Source organism: Arvicola amphibius, chromosome 8 (assembly GCF_903992535.2).
Source record: "Arvicola amphibius chromosome 8, mArvAmp1.2, whole genome shotgun sequence".
Lineage (NCBI taxonomy): Eukaryota > Metazoa > Chordata > Mammalia > Rodentia > Cricetidae > Arvicola > Arvicola amphibius.
This window is the reverse complement of record NC_052054.1, coordinates 86,233,075-86,254,517: the sequence shown is the minus strand read 5'-3', so window position 1 is coordinate 86,254,517 and position 21,443 is coordinate 86,233,075.

Below are 21,443 nucleotides of genomic sequence, written 5' to 3'. Positions count from 1 at the left end.
TTTTCGAGACAGGGTTTCTCTGCAGCTTTTTAGAGTCTGTCCTGGAACTAGCTCTTGTAGACCAGGCTGGCCTCGAACTCACAGAGATCCGCCTGCCTCTGCCTCCCGAGTGCTGGGATTAAAGGCGTGCGCCACCACCGCCCGGCTCACGTGTTCTGTTTTCATCATTTAGTAGGAGGGAATGTAGAGTCTGTTGTTAACCTTCTAAAGCGTGTTCCCTCCTATGCAGATCTTATTTCACTAACTAGATAAATACATGCAGAATTCTTTTCATTATAATTAGTATTATGAACCTAGAAAAGGGTTCTGACCTATCATCAATGTATCAGCCAGGTGGTTTGTTAAAACTTCCACGTGGGGGCAGAGGGCACAAGCTGAGCCTAGAGGGGAAAAAAATCACCTGCCCAAAGACACAGAGAAAGGCGGGGTGCAACACTCAGAGCTGGAAGGAGATCACTGAGGTAGATCAAGACATGGGATACCTTACGGAGAGGTCACACATGCTGACTCAGCACAAGGTTAGAAATGGTGTTCAATGCTTCCTCTGTGAACTTCTCCACCTCATGCATGGGGAAGGTCATTCCTTCCCAACTGAGCTGTTATGAAGATCAAATAAACCAGCGACTTTTTGACAAGAGAGAGAAAGTTCTCACCAACCACTATTTCTTTCAGGGAAGAGACCACATTTATTTGAAGGAAACAAAAGTCTCTAAAAAGCTACTTAGCAGCCCAGAAGTCAAGGGGAAGTGACTTCCTTGGGGGTGATTCTAAAAGCTCAGGAGCACACCCGAGGTCAAGTAGAAATACTTCAAAAGCTTTGAGCATCATTGGTGATGTAAAGTGTGAGAGACTCTGGACAATCTAGTTTCTAACAATACCCAGACAGATAAATAAATATAATAAGAAAAATTATATGATATCCTTCAAGAATGGTCTTGTAAATAGTGTCTGATGATGTGGAAAATGCCAGAAAAACTAATATGATATATAAATCTATGCATAGGAAATGAGAAGGAACATCCGCAAATCCTTCAAAGTGTTGTTGGCTTACAGATGGACTTATGCTCTTTCATATAAAAATCTATAAACTGTGGAGCCCTGGGTTCCACGCCCACTGGAAAAAAATGCTTTAAAAATCTCTACTTCTTAATGCTCTGTACGAGACATAAACCTTTCAATCACATTAAATAAACAAGCTTGAAAGAAAAATACACACAATTTACAACTACAGTAACAATGAATGCAACAACTATTCCTGGGGTGACATGAACAAACAACCACTCACCCCAGATGGAGCATCATCTGAAAAACCAAAGTAATGACCTCAAAGTTTAGTGTGAAGCAAGGAGTTTGTTGGAATTTCTTCTTCTTCTTCTTCTTCTTCTTCTTCTTCTTCTTCTTCTTCTTCTTCTTCTTCTTCTTCTTCTTCTTCTTCTTCTTCTTCTTCTTCTTCTTCTTCTTCTTCTTCTTCTTCTTCTTCCTCTTTTTCCTCTTCTTCCTCTTCTTCCTCTTTCTTCCTCCTCCTCCTCCTCCTCCTCCTTCTTCCTCTTTTTCCTCTTCTTTCTCTTTTTCCTCCTCCTCCTTCTCCTCCTCCTCCTCCTTCTCTTCCTCCTCCTCCTCCTCCTCCTCCTCCTCCTCCTCCTCCTCCTCCTCCTCCTCCTCCTTCTTCTGACAGGGTTTCACTATGTTGCAACCCTGGCTGTCCTAGAACTTCATACGTAGACCAGACTGGACTTGACCTCACAGAGCTCTGTACGTTTCTGCCTCCTGAGCGTCAGGGTTAAAGTTATGTGCCACCATGCCTGACTTACTGGGATTGCTCACAGGGATAAGATTGAGATGTTACTCACAGGACTGTGGATGACCCTCACACAAGGCTTATCCCAGCATGGACTTCACCATAGCTGTGTAGATGGGGTCCTCCTTCAACTAATCTTCAGCTTTCTATCATCTAGTGCCTCCTGTGACCTCAGATACCTAGGCAGGATCACAAGCAGCTAGAAGAGGGATAAAGAAAGGGGAGTGAGGAATCTCAGGTGTAGATTGAATGACCCTCCTGACTCTCCTTCCGTGAGGCAATCATCAACAGGCCTGACCTTGTTGAAGGGCGCCTGTGGGTAATCACAGCTGCTCTGATAAAAATAGTAATGCTTGTTATGCTCTGAGGACAGTGTTACACAACACAGCAGCATTGACAACACTCTAAACTACCTACAGGTTTGACCGTAAAATTCCATTTTTTAAATTTGAACGTTTTCAAGTAGTTCATTTGACTAGAAGGTGGACCTTGGATTCCTTCAAGCTTTGTGATGAATTTCTCTATAGTCTACACCACATTGTCCTTGACACCCTGTTCTCAAAAGACAATGCTTCTTTTCACACACACACACACACACACACACACACACACACCTTCACCAGAAAGATGGTTGTGGATGAATCTCAACCACTTTGACAACTCTGGTACTTAATCTTTGCTGAGAACTTGACTGAACTGAGAAACAGCCACAAGATTGACAAAGCCTGCCACAGAGGATGTGAGGATGAGGGCCTCTCCAAAGAGCGTTAGCTGAAGAGGGAAGATCTGCCATGAGTGTGGTACCATCCCTGTACTGGGTATTACACGGGAAGGAGGAAACTAGTGAGCACAGGCAAGCCCTCTCTGCTTCCTGGAGGAAGCTAACAAGCACAAACATGCTTGCTCTCTCTGCTTCTTGGCCACAACAAATGGGATGCTCTGCTCTGCCACACCCTCCCTGCCATGATAGACTGAAACTTCCGGATTCATGAGTGCAAACATATTTCCTCCTTTATGTTACCAGTGTCAGACTTTCTGTAATCTTGTTCTGATTTTGTTTTTCAGGCTTGGGATGGAACTCCAGGCCTTGCACTTAGCAGGCTAGGGTTATGTCGCTGAGCTTCATACTCAGCACTTTTTCTTTTAAGACAAACTATGTAGATCATCCTGTCTTAAATGTGCTACATTGCCCAGGTTGGCTCTAACTCATAATCCTTGTGCTTCAGCCTCAGGATGAGTCTTAGGAAACTGAAAGTAAAATTAGAAAAGTTGTGCCACTCCTGTCCCACTAACTGGATCTTGGATGGCTTGTTCCTGGTTAACTATTTGGAATGAAGCAATGAGGAAAATGTTATCATCTAAACCCAGACCTAGGCAGCTGGACCTATGCCTGCAGTTATCCAGACTCGGCCACAGGACGGGCTTTAATCATAGCAAAGCTGTCCCCTCCAGGAGCTCATCACAGAACCACATTTTCAGACTTTCCATCACCCATGTACCAGGCTGCCATACTCCCAGGATAGCATCGTGATTCATCCAGCTCTGTGCACCTCCACAATAGGCCATTTATCTGAGCCCGGCCAGGTGGCTCGGGGAACGATGGCTAGAGAAAGGGCTCCATTGTTCAATAATAATTTACAACAGCCTGGGAAAATATTTTCTATCTTGTAAAATAATGTTCTGCATGAACAGAGACACATACACATCCTAGAAGAGGAAAGAAAAGAGAGAGACTTCTTACAGAAGCTAGTCCACATAGGAAATCAATTTCATCTATGTAGATGTGTAGTGACATTGAATTCCCCTGTGGCCATTTCCCAGACTCTGAAAGAACTTCCTGGTTAGGCTGAAAGCAGTTCTCCATCACCTTAGATGATGCCAGAACAGATCTTGTGATGCAACTTTGGGTGTGCTACTGGTATTTCAAGAAAGTATCAAAAGGGGCAGGTGATAAAGAAGGGGGACCTAATACAAACAGACCCCACTTTCTACTTTCTAATACCTTCCAAAGGTCATCAAACTTTGATATCAATGGGTTGATGCACTTATAAAGCTGATGTCCTCATATCACATCAATAGCCAGGTAGGCACCACAATTTCAATATGCAAGCTTTGGAGGGGCAGCCAAAACCCAACCTGCATCAGAAAGTGACACACAAAGAAATCACTGAGAGAGGGATGAGAAAAGCAAAGAAGCAGACTACTCAAACAGGTTGAGTTCATGAACTGACTACCACTGTGGCCTGTCAGGGCTCATTCCACTGGCAACATGATATAGAAAGCCCTGGTTACCATTGCATCGGAGAAGTAAGGGATCTAAATGGCACGTGATGGTAGGTGGTAGTTTATGGGAAACTGAGGATGATGCCTCTGGAAATGTTGTGGGATGTTCTTCGGATCTCTGAGAGGCACGGAAGCTATATATTTTGTTACAGTGGGAGGATGTTCTGAGGGCTCTTTTGCCCTTGTGTCTGTTGAGTGTGCAGGGTGGAGTATCCTTGTATGATAGAAAAGCCAAGAGTCATGGGTGTTTGCGGGAAGAAGTCTGATTTACACAGAAATGGTGAGTACGCCAGTGAAGGGACAGGGATTGAATCAAACCTTCAAGAAGCCCTTTAAAAACTTTGTGGCCTATTCCTGGGCATGTAATACAGTGACCCATTTGGGCTATAGGAAACTGGAAATCATTTTTGCCTGTTCATCTTGTGAGTCTTTAATCAATAAATACATTTTCTCTAAGAATCTTCAATGTATCCTACCCTCTGGCTTTTGTCCACCAGGAGAATCAAATGAAATTGAAATCAGGATCCTTGGGTTCAATCAACTCATTCTTCCCAGCCATGCTTCAGCTGAAAAGCAGAGAGTTACTGGATCATTGTCCAGTGAGACAGCTGTCAAGTCCACTATGGGATAATACTCATCAGTCAAATTGAAAAAAGACTGTTTCAAAGGCTGAGATCTCTCAGGTGTAGATTCTGAAATAAGAATTCAGTAGCAAGTGGTTTTCTTGTAATATGAACCTGTAGACTTTCCATCATGGTTTTAGCTGTCTTGGATCATGGTTTCCTTTCTGTGTATCTTCTATGTGGTCATAGGTAGTAAAGTAGAGCATCATGGGACAGGCAGTGAAGCCAAGCATCTCCTCTCATGGGAGACAGGCGGTGAAGAGTGAGAGAGAAAGTCAGAGGACAAGAAACTTACTCCAGGGATATGCCCAAGTGACCTGCTTTCTTCAGCTAGCCTTCTATTCAGTTTCTGCCACCTTCCCATAATGCCATCAGAGTATAACCCAAATGAACATTGGCACTTGATGAGGTTAGGGACTCATGGTGCAATCCCTTTAGTAGCACTGTCATATTCAAATAGAGCCCAATCATGTGAGACTTTTGGCTAGACCTGAACTGTCACTGGAAGTTATCCCTAAACATGGTAGGGGAGTGGGGAAGAGAAAGAAAATGTTATGCGAGCAATGAGCTGGTTACTACTGTGGATGGCTGTGCTGGCTCATTTTATGTCAACTTGACATAAGCTAGAGCTAGCTGAGGGAAGAGAACTTCCGTTGAGAAAATGCCTCTAAAAGATCCGGTTGCAGGGTATTTTCTTCATCAGTGATTGATGGAGGAGTGATCTCTAGGCTGGCAATCCTGTATTGATGGAGGATTCTCATTGGCTAATAAACAAACTGCCTTGGCTTTTTGATAGGGCAAAATTTAGATAGGTGGAGTAGACAGAACAGGAAAAAGGAAGTGAGGTAGATGGCTCAGACAGTTGCCCCGCCTCTCCTCTCTGGGGCAGACTGCCGTGCCTCTCCTCAGGGAGCCAGATGCCATGGAGCCAGCCGCCAGGTCAGACATGCTGAATATTTCCCTGTAAGACACCACTTTGTGGTGTTACACAGATTATTAGATATGGGTTAAAGCAAGAGATGTGAGAATTAGACCATAAGAGGCTAGAAATAATGGGCCAGGCAGTATTTAAAAGAATACAATTCGTGTGTTGATATTTCGCGTGTAAAGCTAGCCGTGCAGGAGCCAGGGCAGCAGGAACGCAGCCCGTCTGCTCCTCACTACACTGTATTGTATAAGAAAGAGTTTGAGTAAGCCATGGGGAGCAAGTCAGTAAGCGGCACCCCTCCATGTTGTCTGCATCATCTCTTGCCTCCAGGTTCCTGCCCCTGTTTGTGTTTCTAACCTGACTTCCTTCAATGATGATGATGAAGATTGGTATGGAAGTGTAAGCCAAATAAACCCTTTGCTCTTCAACTTGCTTTTTGGAAATGGTGTTTCATCACAGCCATAATAACGCTAGCTAAAATAACAGCCAAGGCTTACTCTAATGAGAAGTTATGGGATATAATATAGAAAGCGCTGGGTGTAATTGCATCTTGAGAGGTGAGGAACTGAAAGTATTTTCCAAGTGTAAAGCAGTGGGAAGCATTGAGATGGAGGGCAAAGGGACTGGGCAGGAGGGTGGACCAGCCACTGGCAGTGTTTGTTCTAGGAGGCCAGCGGCTTGAATCAGAAATGGTTTTGATTGTATCTTTGTCTTGGATCTGTGGCGGTTCCTGCCTTTCTTAGAATCATTCAACCATTCTTTTGGGAGTGGTTCCATTGACCATGTCTGTGGTGTTACTGTTTCCGCGGCCTTAGAGAATCAATCCAGTGGTTGGCTTCTGCCTCTAGACCAACCACTCAAATTTTCTTTCCCTTGAATCTGAAACACAAAGACTGGAGAATTAGAGTCACTACAAAGGAATCCCACAGACATCCCATTTACTTTGACAACTGGGCACAAAAATCTCCTGCTGTCTCCTACTGATTGCTGTCTACATCTCATTCTTGTAACAGACTTCTGCTTTTTCTAGTTTGTTTTCTATTACTTATGATTGGCACAGTGGTAAGAAGATTTTGCTTTCGTCTTTGAGACAGGGCCTCACTTTGTAGTCCTAGCCCTTGTTGGACTAGAACTTGGTATGTAGACCAGGCTGACCCTGAACACACAGAAATCTGTCTGTGCCTGACTCCCAAGTGCGGAAATTGGAGGCATGTTTCCATCGCATCCAGCTTATGATGTATTATGTGCACTCAAGTAAAAAATATTGAATACAGTAGTAGTGACCCAGGTTTTCCTGTGTGTCAGAGCAATGACTCATTGACTTAATGTCTGTTCCCCTCTGCCAGTGGGCACACACACCAGCAGAGAGAAGTCTCTGTGCAAGGCAGGCATTGTTGTAAAGCTGCAGGTGTGTTCAGCATTGGGGGAAAAAGTATATCTATCTCATTGATCACAAGAGCGCAAACATGTCTTCACATATTTAGTTAGATTTTAATGGGAACAAAGCCGTTAATCCTGAGCTCTCTAGAAAAAAAAGGAAATCTGTTTGTCTTTTCAAAAAATATGAGCATTTAAGCTGTGCGTTAAGTAATCCTTTGGACAGCAGGCACCTAGGCCTCAGTGTATTAAATGTTTTTCAATCATCTACCTTGTTCATTATAGAAGAGTAAATTTACTTAGCCACTAAATACCAAATGTTCACTTAGAAAACATTACAGAATGTGATCAAGAGATTTTCTTCCTTGTGAAATAATCGCCTCAAAGCTGAATAAACACCAAGTGCACATTTTCCAAGGAACACGAACAGAAGCCTTCACAACTGCAGATTTAAGTGCCTATGAAAATCCCTCTCTCCTTTCTCAAGGCAGCTGTAGCTTGCCCCTGCCTGTCTCTTACTCACATTGCCCTCCTGTGGGGAAATCCTGCAGTGGGGTGTGTGTCCAGACTTCTGTCAGGAGGGTGTAGTTTGAGACACAATGCTCATTTGATCAAGAATGGGACACACAAGAAACAGGAACAGTTCTAGGCTGGAGGCAAGGTAATCTGGTATTTTTTTTTCCCCATCAGTCATTGTCTCGCTGTGCAAATGGGTGAGTCTTCCCAATGCCTCAGTTTCCTTCCTGTCAAAGGCTTATTGGGGGATCCTTTTAAATTCCATTCTATGAATTAATAAATAAACTATCTATAAGGGCTTGATAGTTGAGTGTTGTTGGGATTTATCTATAATATTTTATTTCTCTTTAATAACGAAAAAAGAATATGAATAATAGTAGTAGACCATGCACTGCTCTGAGCGCTTCACACACAGGCTAATCTAAGTCACACGATGGTCTTTGGCTATTGTGGATTCTGTTCAGAGTCTTTACCACTAAGCCATGTCCCCAGCCTCTCACTGGGATATTTTAGGCTGGGGCTCTACCATTAGGCAATAGTTCTAGCCTTCAGTCAGACCATATATTCTTAAACCATGGATCATGGCCACATATGAAGTCATACAACTGCATGTAGAGGCTGTAAGCAAATTGACAACAATCAAAGACTATTCAGTGTGCAAAGACAAAAATTAATTAAAATTAATTAAACATAGTGACTATGAGCCCTTTCTGGGGGTGCTTGCCCATGTTCTGTCACCTGACTACACTGCAGCCTTGGTTCTGAACTCATAACACCTTCACTTGGGCCACCACACAAGGCAACACCAACAAATGGTGCCCGAAACACCATGGCACAGAGCCTACTAATATGTTATGAGTTGTGTTTTCAGTCTACGTACAAAGTTCTGCTTTATAGAAACATATTTTAACTACAGCACAAAAAGGGCTTAGAAGCTTTAGAAACCTATTATCCCTCAGCAAGGGTCAAATCAGCATACCTGGATTGTATTATACTAGAATGTTTGATTAAAAATGCAGTTTGAGTTGCTGGTTTGAGCTTCCTACAAAGTCATTGTGATGACTTATCTTGGTTGTCAACTTCATAAATCATCAATGAAAACCCAACTGCTGGATGCCCCTGGGAGGGATTTTCTTTATCAGAGTATTTGAAACAGGAAGAAGCACTTGAAATCTGACCCACTCCTACTGGAGGTGACCCACATAAATTAACATGGAAAACCTGGTTTCTACTGCTTGCCCTCACTCTTCCTGGTGAGGCATCTATCCTGATCCTGGGGTATTCTTTCCATTATGTTAGAAACTACTTCTGCAGGGTTTCAGTATAGACTTAAGACCAGCAGCTCTCCAGAAACCCTACAGACCTTCAGTGCTGGGTAGAGACTGCTGAGACATCTAGCCTTGAGGACTAAACCACTACTGGATTCTCAGCCTCTCTTCTGTAAGGCAGACAACAGCTGTTGGGAGCAGTGAGACCCCAGATCCTGAATTTCTTGTAATCCCCTGATCTGAGTGCCTACAGCTGCTCTGAGCACGAGATCTTCAGGAGTTCCTGATGGCAGGAGAGTGGTTTCTGGTGGGTTTGGCTGGGGCATGGCTATCTCTATATAATCTGCCCCTGAACACAATAAAGGGGGGGGGGCATTCTTGAGGAATTCAAGGATGACCCGTGTTGCTGTCAAAAAAAAAAAAAGCCCAGAAATTACACATTTAAAAGCTCAGGTTTTCCACAATAAGTTCTGAAAGAATCAAATGAGCTAAAACGTGTGCCTTCTTTATCAAAAGTGACATGTATAAGTATTGAAACAACTTTAGCAAAATCCACCACTAGTAAGAAAAGCAAAGAATAGAAAAGTATAATACATTTGAAATTAAATAAAATAATAATCAAAAGATCAGCAAAGACAAAAATCTAAAATGTACATAATAATTGCAATTTTTAGCAGAAAAAACTCCAAATAATTTCTCAATAACTCAATACTCGATCTTCACAGAAATAATATTTGATAAGGATTAATAATCCTTAGTAAGAAACTTAAAATTCTACTCACTCCAAATCTATCATTGTTGCTCCAAAATTTTTGTTCTTTTTAAAATTTTTTTCTTTTTTTTAATTTTTTTAACCCTAACCCTAACCCCTAACCCTAACCCTAACCCTAACCCTAAGCTCCAAAATTTTTGTATTGGGGGTATTTTTATATAAGCAATGGTCAGCCTGAATTTCCCTAAAGGCTCACTTCCTTCTTACAATGTTTTAAATAACAAGGATATTAACACCTCATCAAGCATGTGCCAGAAACTGCTCCCAACAAATAGCCATTATTGGACTACCTAGACACATCTATAAGGTTTTTATTATTCTCTCTCTCTCTCTCTCTCTCTCTCTCTCTCTCTCTCTCTCTCACACACACACACACACACACACACACACACACTGTTCTCTAGATCAGTGGTTCTCAACCTGTGAGGAACACATAGGATATCTTGCATATCAAATATTTACATTGCTATTCATAACAGTAGCAAAATTAGAGTTATGAAGTAGCAATGAAATAATTTTATGGTTGAGGGTCGTGACAACATGAGGAAGTGTACTGAAGGGTGGTAACATCAGGAAGGTTGAGAATCACCACTCTAGGGAACCCTGACTGATACAGTCATTTAATAAAATTTGGTCAGTCCAGAAAGTTAAATACCATATGTACTCATTCATAAGTGTCTTTTAGACATAAAGCAAAGAAAACCAGCCTACCAGAGACATACATGGATCTAATCTGCATGGGAAGTAGAAAAAGGACAAGATCTTCTGAGTTAATGGGGACCATGGGAGAAGGTTGAAGGGAGAGGAGAGGAAGGGAGGGGAGCAAAGAAAAATGTATAGCTCATTAAAATCGATTTAAAAATGAAATAAAATTAAATAAAATTTGGTCTGTGATTAGAACAAAATTTCCAGTAATTGCTGAAATGTTTCTGTTTTTGGAGGCTGCATGTTTGTTCCTGGCTGCTCAGCCCTGAAATAACCACATAGAAACTGTATTAATTAAATTACTGCTTGGCCTATTAGCTCTAGCTTCTTATTGGCTAGCTCTTACATCTTAACTTAACCCATTTCTATGACTCTGTGTATTGCCACATGGCTATGATTTACTGGAGGGTTCCATCTGGCATCTGTCTCTGGCAGGGCTACGTGGCTTCCCCTCAACTCTGCCTTCTTTCTCCCAGTGTTCAGTTTAGTTTTCCCTACCTAGCTCTGTTCTGTCCTGCTATAGGCCCAGGCAGATTCTTTTCTCATTAACCAATAAAAGCAACACATAGACAGAAGGACCTCCCACACCAGCCCTAAACCCACTTCTGCCATTTTGTCCTATGTATTTATGTGGAACAGTGTTCTTGGTATTAATAAACTCACATAACAACTATGAAAATCATTGAAAGCACTCTAAGTTCTATCTATGCCCTGCAGCAGCAAAGATTCAGCCAAATTTAATTCTTCTTGTAAAAATTAAGATGACACATCCATCTCATTAGTATGCAAATCAGATTTTAGCTTTCAAAAACAGTACAATTATACATATTCCAAAGGAGTGTTTGAAAATAAATTTCTGGAGCTGGTGAGATGGTTCAGCAGTCATGAGTACTGGATGCTCTTTCAGAGGACCCAGGTTTGATTCTTCAAACCTGCACAGTGGCTCACAACCACCATAATTCCAGTTTCAAGTGATCTGATGGTCTTTTCTAGCTTCTCATATGTACTCAGACATGCATGTGGACAAAACAGTCATGCACATAAGAGAAATACTTTTCTAATAAAAATGAATTAATTAAAAATAGATGAATAAATTCCTTCATCATTTATTGTCGGTAAATGCTTCGTTGTGTACTTATTTTCTCTGATTCTCATACATATATGATTTACGTATACGTGAAATATTCTTGGGGAATAGGAGTCTCAGGGCTTAAGAGGTCTGGAGCAGAGAGAAAAACACACTAAGTAAGCAACAAAGGAAAAATCAAAAGATATGTATGAGGACATTGAGTTTTAAGTTCAACTTTTTAACTGAAACTAATGCAGGAAGGGAGTGTGACAAGTGAAGGACCGAATCCAGCCGGAACTCCCTGCTTTCTCTTGCTTCTGCTTCACTTCTGGGGTTCTGTTTAAAGACTCCACACTCCAGCATGAGCTGTCATTTGTGTTTTTGATCTTAGCCATCCTGACAGGTATAAGATGGAATGTCAACGTATTTTTGATTTGGATTTCCCTGATGGCTAAGGATATTGAACATTTCTTTGTTTCTCAGATATTTGAGATTCCTCTGTTGAGAGTTCTCTGTTTAGATCTGTACCCTATTTTTTAATTGGATTATTGAATTTGTTAATGTCTAGTTTCTTGAGTTCTTTATATATTTTGGATATTAACCCTCTGTCAGATGTGGAGTTGGTGAAAAAGCTTTTTCCATTCTGTAGACTGCTGCTTTGTTCTATTGATAGTGTTCTTTGCCTTACATGAGGTCCCATTTATTAATTGTTGATCTTAGTGTATGTGCTATTTATGTTCTGTTTAGGAGGTCATCTCCTGTGCCAATATGTCCAAGGCTTTCTCTTCTATTAGGTTCAGTGTATCTGCTTTTATCTTGAGGTCTTTGATCCACTTGTACTTGAGTTTCTTGCAGGGTGATGGGTATGAATCTATTTGAATTCTTCTACATGTTGACATCCAATTAGACCAACACAATTTGTTAAAGATGGGGAAAAATGTAGGATCTAGTGAAATGGAAACTCCCTGGAATCTATGTGACCCTAGCAAATTCTCCTAGTATTGGAGGATACAAAGCCCAAACTGGACATCTCCTATAACCAGGCAAGACTCACAGAAATGGGACTGGGACATCAACCCAGCCACAAAACCTTCGACTTACCATCTGTCCTGACTGCAAGATGTGCTGGGGTAATGATGGCCAAGAACTTGTGAACAAGAACTTGGGGGAGGCCAAACAACTGGAACAACTTAAGGACCTCACCACCACCACGAGAGGGGCCCATGCCTGACACTGCCTGGGTGGCAAGAAATCAGAGGCAGGAAAGCCCAGAGACTCATGATAGAACAGACAAAAAAGTAAAGTCAATTAAATAATTCTAAATGATATTCTGCTATACTCATAGATTGGTGCCTAGCCCAATTATCAACAGAGAATCATCATCCAGAAACTGGTAGGTGCAAATGCAGAGATCCACAGCTGAACATTAGGCAGTGCCAGAGGAACCCTACAGAAGACAGGGAGGAAGGATTGTAGGAGCCAGAGGAACTGAGAATACCACAAGAATGCATCCCACAGAATCAACCAATCAGGGCTCACAGAGACTGAAATGACAAAAATGGGTCTTGTATGGGTTGAGCTAGGTCCTCTACATATATGTTATGGTTATGTTGCTTCGTGTTCTTGTAAGACTCCTAACAGTGAAAGTGGGGGGTATCTCTGACCCTTTTCCTCCTACTGGGTTGCCTGGTCCAGCCTTGATAGGAAATTTTGTGCCTAGCCTTACTATATAACTTGTTATACAATGTTATTCCTGGGAGAACTGTCATTTATGAAGGGAAATAAAGGAGGAATGGATTTGGGCAAAGGGGAGGTAGGGGAGGGACTTACAGGAGTAGAGAGAGGGGAAACTATGGTTGGGATGTAATATATGAGAGGAGAATTTTCAAAAGGAAAAGAAAGAGAAAAAGATTGAATTTGCATTGTATTTAGCAAGCATAAATACAACTCACAGCCTGGCTACTAACATTCAATAAGAGAACAAAACAACTACATATTAAATTAATACCCAACTACAGATTCTTTTAATCTGCCTTCCATTTGGTGGAGGAGAGTATCATTTTTCATGATTTCTTCATGAGAACTAGGCAACTGAGATTGTGCCCTACTATGAGGAATTGAGGCTGTGGCTGAGGACCTCAAGGGCCACTGTGGAGACTGTAGGAGGATGTTCATGACTACTAGTGTGTGCCACAGCTCATACACTGTTCTAGGTGTTGTCTGCAGCTGTGTGTGCACGCATGTGCCACGTCTCATGTGTTCCTCTACCGTGTGTATTTAGAGTGTGTGTTCCTAGGCATGTTCCCATAAAGCCATGTGTTTCCAGCTCATGTGTTCCCAGTCCACGAATACCCTCATTTCAAATACTCCCAGACTGTGTGTCCCTGAGCCATACACCAGTGCACATATTCCTGGGCTTTGTGTGCCAGGCCCCACATACCAGCATCAGCATGTCTTTTGCAGGAGGCTTTCTCTTCGTGTCAGCAAGCAGAAATGGCTTCTTTGTCCCCTGATGGCCCATATTGTGGAAAAGCAGCCTCACTCCCCATTAGTGGGGCCAGGCAGCAAAGTCAGGCACTGCTTTTGAAAAACAAACAGTGTAACAACAAAGACTTGGAACAGAACCTCTGAGGCTTCCTTCTCAGTGCCTCTCATGGCTCTGCTAATTTATGTTATTCTCAGAGGGGAGACTCAGCAACTAGATGTGAACTGGGAGCCCAAGAAAAAGATGACTGTTTCACAGGTCACTCTACATGGTGTCTCCATTCATTTTCTGCTCCTATGAGAGGGATACTAGAGAATGTATAATGTATGAAAACAGAGGTCTATCTCATTGATGTTTTAGAAGCTGGGTAGGGCCCACTTCTGGCAAAAGCCTTCTTGTGGCATCATGCCATGGCGGAATTGCTGTTGTTCCTACCATAAATCCGTTCCTGAGAGAACTAACACACTCCTATTGCAATAGCATTATGAAGGAGAGGTAGAAGGACATGGGTAGATGTAAATAAAAGCCAAAAGGGCTTCCTGAGATGGTGGCTTCTTATTCACAGAACACATTTCAAGGAGAGATGGTGGGAAGGCACAGGGTAGGTATCTAGACAGAACCAAAGGGATAAGGGAGGACCTAGGGAGTCTGTAAAGTATCTAATCCAGAGGTTCATTTGATGTACCCCCAGGCTTAGGGTTCCTCCCATCCTGAGGGACAAAGCTGTCTTTCTGGTTTCTCCACAACTGTGCTTTTCTTGTACATTCAATTCTTTGTTTGTCTCAAGAACCAAACTTGGCAATCCCCTAAATGACTATTAGCATCCCCATTACAAGTACCAATGAATTTATGACAGCAGATTCCTTATGACTCAATCACATTGTGTGTTGTGTGGTGTGTGTGTGTGTGTGTGTGTGTATGTTGCAGAAATTTGATCCCAGGAACACACCTCCCAGACAAAAACTCATCCACTGAGCTGTATCCCTGCACTCACTGGTGGATTCTAGAAAAATATTCAACCACTCACCTCTCTTTTAACTTTTTATTTTGAAACAAGGTTTCACTAAGTCGCCAGACTGAACTTGAACTTGTGGTCTTCCTGTCTTGGCTTCCTGGAGAGCTGGGATGACAGGTCTGGACACCATGGCTGTCTTAATCACATCTTCAAATTCGAATCTCCTAACTCTGCTGCAGTGGACATTAGGTCTCCAAGAGATGAGCACAAGATACACATTCAAATCATAGCACCAGCTGGGGTACCATGGTATAAGGTCAGGAATTCTGTCTCTTCTGTCATCAACCCATAGAACTCTGTTGAGTTACTCACTTTGCCCCCAATCATGAGAAATGCTCATCCAGGGGAGATCAGGTGTTCAGCTCAGTTACTCCTTGTGGGCCAGAGTCTCTGCAAAGCAATGGTGACACACACAGGGAGAAAGATAAACAGGACTCTCTCCACAGGAACTTCACTGCTCAGCAGTAGAGAGGCACTAAAATTGCAATGGCGCTATGGCCATGGAATCAGAAAGTGTGGCCAACGTTTGAAGTAAAAGGTAAGGCCCACCAGAGCTTGTCCCTGGCTGTGGGTAGGGTGGGGCTACAATGACATGTGGCTACTAGGGTGGGGAGGGTGGAGGATGGCTCACTGGGTAAAGTGCTTGATTTGCGAGGGTGACAGCCTGAGTTGCATTTCAAGCATTTACATAGGAATGGCAGGTCACACTCTTGTAATCACAGCTGTGGAGAAGTTAAAGCAGAAGGATCCCTGGGACTGACCAGGCCAGCTGGTCGAGATTGACTAGTGAACTTTGGGCCAGTGAGAAACTGGTTGTATCTTAAAAGATGTGAGCAGTGTTCCTGAGGTTGATGCCCAAGGCCGTCCTCCACCTCCATATGCACATGCAAACATATGCATGTGCTTGCCACACTCAGGCTTCACACACGCACACACACACACACACACACACACACACACACACAAGGAGGGGACAGGAAGATCTGACTGAATATTTTGAAGTAGACACCAGAAGCACAGCAAAGTGTCCTCCTAAGTTCAAATATTGACCTGGCCACTTACACTACCCCAAATGCTTGTATTTTCTCTTCTTTATTGATGAGGGCTAAAGTAATAACTTCCTGCTTCCCAGCTTACTGTGCGCATGATTGACTTAGGAGTCTCATATATTGAAGCCACAGAAGTGCTTTCTGACTGCAGAACCATTATGCAGAAGCCTGAACGGTGAGCTAGAACTAGTGGAAGAAAGAGTGAAGCAGACATTTCTAGTTTGAGAGAATGAGACATAAAAATCACAAAGCTTGGATGGAAGCAGCCTGCTGGAGCCCGGAGAGAAGCATTCAAGGACAGAATGGTGCAGAAGTGTGGGTTTCAGGTCACCAAGGACGGTCCAGCACATTTCAAGTGCAATGTGGAAACTCCTGAAGGGGACACACAGAAGAAGGCATGACCAGAGTCGCAGATTAAAGACGCACCAGAGGATGAGCCCAGGGTTCAAACTCTTTCTGCCCATGAATCTTTTATACCTGAGAACTGTTTACAGGACCGTGATATATAGGAACGTAAAAGAGGCATACAAATCAAACACTTACTGTCAACGACTCATAAAAATGTATTTTCAAACAACTCTTCGGTACACATATCATTTTAGCAGTTATTAAAGAGGAAAGTACTTTTCTATACTACTGGGATGGGTGTGCTTTGGTTATCTTTACATAAAGAACTAAATCTTGGCTGAATATTTGATACTACAGGGTGCAGAGACTCTGGAACATTTTCCATAGCTGATCAGTGCTTTGATTGTATAATTGTCAGAGCTGAGACTATCACTTCATGTAACTATAACACACACACACACACACACACACACATATGTATACATATACATAAAATTCAAGGTCATTTTAGAAATTGTTGGAAATCCTAGCTTCATACAATAATTTTTAAAACGAACAAACAAACAAACAACCCTCAAGTCAAGCAGCACAGTGTCTTTTTTTAAAGCTGAGCCGTCTGACACAACACAATCAAAAGATATGCTAATTTGATCCTTACCTACAGAGGAATAGGAGTAGTATTAGAAACTCTTGTTTTCTACAATTAAATTATTTGTGTTTTAGGGCTAGAGAGCTGGCTCATCCATTGAAAGAATCTGCTGTTCTTATAGAGGACCCAGGTTCAGTTCGCAGCAACCCCATGGTGATTGACAGCCATATGTTAACTGCAGTCTCAGGAAGCTGACGCCCTCTTCTGGCCTCCACTGGTTCTGCATGCGTGAGTTGTCCAGACATGCAGGAAGGCAAAACAGAAAACACACTCATACACATAAAAGAAAAAATTAAGTTCTTACGTTTCTGTAAAAGCAGAAAACTTTGCATGTATAGTGAAAATACCACCATTCCCCAACATAAAACAGTCTCAAGTCTGACCTGAGGTCATTCAGACAGCATTCACTGCCATCACCCCATGACTGCATGCACAGCGCAGGGTTGGTATGTTGAGTGTTCAGGACCAACACTGCAGAATATCACTACATATTAGGCTGTGTAGCACAGGCGAATGATGTTAGAAAAGTCTTGGATTTACCATGCATTTGGTTTTCAGTTGCCATGTGGTCCCTCCATATTCGGAGACCTCTCAGTTTTAGTAAACTTTTGAGACTCCCATACCACCCTATTCAGTTATTTGGTTGTATAGGCCACCATGTAGGAGCTGGGATACAGCTTTTTGTTTCTTCTTTCTTGAAACTGGCAGAAGCCAGCAGAGAAAAGCTATGCTCTGTCTATCAGCCCCTTGAATCCATCATAGACCTTCTCTGGGCATCATTTTCCACAAAGTGGGGCAGATACAATATGTTGTCATCATGTGTTTCAGGGACCAGAAGCCTAGGTGAGAAGAATGATTTTGTCCAGATCCCATGTGACTCTCCACTTGAGTGTAAGAATGGGATAAAGGATTATCATCATCACTACCATCATCATCATCATCATCATCATCATTATAAATGGGTTGAGGTTCTGTCAAAAAAACAAAGAGTAAGATACCTGGACTCATTTAAATGAAATCAAAGTCCCACAACTCACCAATTTGCAGAGTATAAAAGACTATACACTGTTCAATCCTAAACGGAACACCTATATTACACACTCCTCCCAAGGCTCAAGAATCATGGTAGAAGAGGGGTGAAAAAAACTGTAAGAGCAAGCGTCAATGCCTGGCCCCACGGAAATAAGTCCCTGTGGTCACAACAGTCCAGCTGCTTGGATGAACTCAGAGCAGTGTGGCGGCACACACAAACCTTCAAGCTCAAACCGGAACAAATCACAGCACGGACAGAGGAGGTAGTCTTGAAGTTCTATTGCTGTTGGGAGCTATTGGTAATTGATAGCTCCTGGGACACAGTGAGTCGGTTTTCTTTAAGAATGCAGCCCCAGATATATTAACCGCATCCCAGTGGAAGGCCATACATCCATGAATATATGGATGGCATAAATTGTACTGAATGTGTGAAGTAAAAAAGAGGACACAAAATTGGGTGTGTGGGGCACAAGGGGCTCGATCTGTGAGGAACTGGGCCAAAACTCTTCATACAAAATTCTTAAAGAACTGGTTTGAACAAAAGGAAAACAAGTAAGTTTACTTGTTTAATGTAAGTTTGGCAGAAAAGTGAGTTTTCATGATGGCATCAGCAAGAGGTAGACTTTAAAAATTAAATTACGACCCCAGAATACCTGTGATTTTTCTAGAAATCCATGGTACAGCCATCTCATAGATCCTGGTATTTTAATCTCAGTTCCAGTGTATTTATCTTTGTGATGTCAGAGGGAGAGGGCCTAGCACGAAGATATTTAGATTGGGTTGGCCTGACCTGAGACACATATTCTTCTAAAGCATCATGAGTTTGGTGGTCCATTTTCTAACCTGCCACATGTTAGGTGATTATAAATGTGGGGGAGGGGCGACACTCAGGATGGTTGGGCCACTGTCAAGTCAAGCCATGCATTTATTTCACTTGGGCACATGTTTTGGCTTGTGACCTTTCCTGGCAACTGACATGGGATAATTTATAAGAGTTAAAGCTAAAGTTCAAGTTATATTTGAATGTTCATCACTTTTCTCCTGACCAGCTAATGTCAGGCACTAAAGATACATTGCCTCCCCGGCTTTGACCAAATCCCTCATGCAAGGGACTCTAGAGAATGGCACAACCAAGGGCCAGTGTTACTCTGAACAGTGCGGCACCAACCAGCATGAGGAGATGCTGCCCAGGATGAAGGCTTCTTGCTCTATAGCTTTATAGAGGCATGCATTATGGCCCCCACACTCTTCAGCCTCATCCTCTCTTCTCCTCATATGACTTCCAACACACAAATATGAAGGCATATTTATATAAAATACTTCATTAAGAAAAGTTCAGCTTCTTTTTAAATATATATTTTATTAATTCTTTGAGAATTGTGTGTAACTTGCTTTGATCATCTTGTTCATCAATCTTTTTAAAAGAATTAATTTTAGGGCAGCTAAATTTGGCAGTTCATGCCTGCAATTGGGACAGCTGGATTTGGCAGTGTTTGCCAATAATCCTGGTACCCATTAGGCTGAGGCAGTAGGATCACAAGTTTGAGGTCTGTGTAAGCCACAGAGTAGGACTCTGATGAGAGGGAAAGAGAGACAGAGACAAACGGACAGAAAGACAGTTTAGGTCACAATTCCTAATACTTATCAACATTTTATTGTGATTATAATTAGAGGGATTTGATATAGTCAAAATTGAAGATGGGGTTAATATGACTTCAAATATATTGTGGTTTGCTGAAGTCCCTGTTCTGCTTAGACTTTTTAATCATCTTGAAGCAAGCCAGAATCTGGGAAGAGGAACCTCAACTAAGACGCCTTCATCGAATTGCCTATAGGACATTTTCTTGACTAATGATTTTTGTGGATGGCCCAGCTCACTAGGTAGTGCCAGCCTTGGGCAAGTGGCCCTGGGTGGTATTTAAGACTAAGTAATCCACAGGAAGCAAACTAGCAAACAGCTCTCCTCCAAGGCCTCTGCCATAGCTACTGCTTCTAGATTCCTGCCATGAATTCCTGCCCTGCCTTCCCTCCGTGATGAACCTGGAAGTATACGCTAACTAAACCTTTTCTCCCCAAACTCATTTTGGTTGTGATCACAGCAATATAGATGTAAACCAGGAGCGTCAGTTCCCCATTGTACCAACTGCTGATAGCTGTTTCTAACCACACCACTGACGAACATTATACAATTTGAAGCAGTCATAACTTAGTGTCTAGAGGCCCTGATGCCTTTGCCACAGGGTTGTTCTATTATTAAGTAGTATAGTGGGCCAAGTAGAATGTGTAGCCATTGCTCACACCAGAGCCACATGGACCATGAAGGGTAGAAAATAAAACTGGAAATAATTTAATATTTATTGAGTCATTACTGTCCAATAAATAGTCTTCTATGCATTTGTGGACATTATTTCATCTAACCACAACATCATTTGTATGAGGATAGCGTTCTTGTCATCTCATTTTCTAGATGAGAGAATTGAGACAAAGAGGTCCTGTCACTTACCTAAGTCAGAGTGCTGTGGGTGACTGAGCAGAGGAGACTCCCCAGCTCATCGTCACAAAGATGAATTATGAGCATGTGCAGTGCGTCAAAGCTTGATGTCTATTTTCTCAGATTTGAGATAAATCCATCCCCATGAGAAGCAGCTCGTGTGGTTGCCGGATAGACTGCTTTCCCTACCCTCTGCCCGACCCTGCCGATACCTGTGATAACAGGCAGCTGTTGCCTTGGTTACTGTTGCATTGCTGTGATAAACACTACGACCAAGGAAGCTCACTAACCAAAGCATTTAATTGGGTTTACAGTTTCAGAGAGTTACTGAAGCAATTACCTTTATTGCTCTATTATTAAATAAAACTCAGGAGTCAGATATTGGGGTAAAAACCTGAGAGACATCAGCTGATCCTGACTCTCCATGCTTCCCAGATTGAATCTTTCTAAGACCCACCCTAGTTCTTCTCATGTCTCTCTGTCCTAAGGTGGGACTAACAAAAACTCTATGGTTAATTCTGGTCAGCTGAATGTTGACGTCACCCTCTGACTCAAGGTTTAACTTTATTCTCAATCTTGGAGCGTTAGTGTAAACAAATCTCCTGTAACAGGTCCATGATGCGGGAGCGGAGGAAAGGCATGGCAGCAGGAACAGCTGAGATCTCACATCTCCAGCAGCAAGTAAGGGGGAGAGAGACAGCACTGGGAGTTTTGAAAGTCTTTTGAAATCACAAAGTCCCCTCTCCCTCTGAATCCTTCTCAAACAATCACACCAACTCTGGATCAAGTATTCAAACATATGAGCCTATAAGGGCCATTCTTGTCCAAACCATCACAACTACCCAGATTACAGTGGGTTTTTTGTCCCCAAATCCTCAGTCCCCTGGCAGCATATGTGTGCAGGTACTGTGTTCATATCCTCTCGCTGCTTGTGAGTACTGACCTCTTTGTGCACTGTCTCCAAAGGGAAGGCAGACGGAAGAGGTCGGGCCCTGCCATTTCTTTTATATATCCTTGGAAAGAATTTTTAATCTT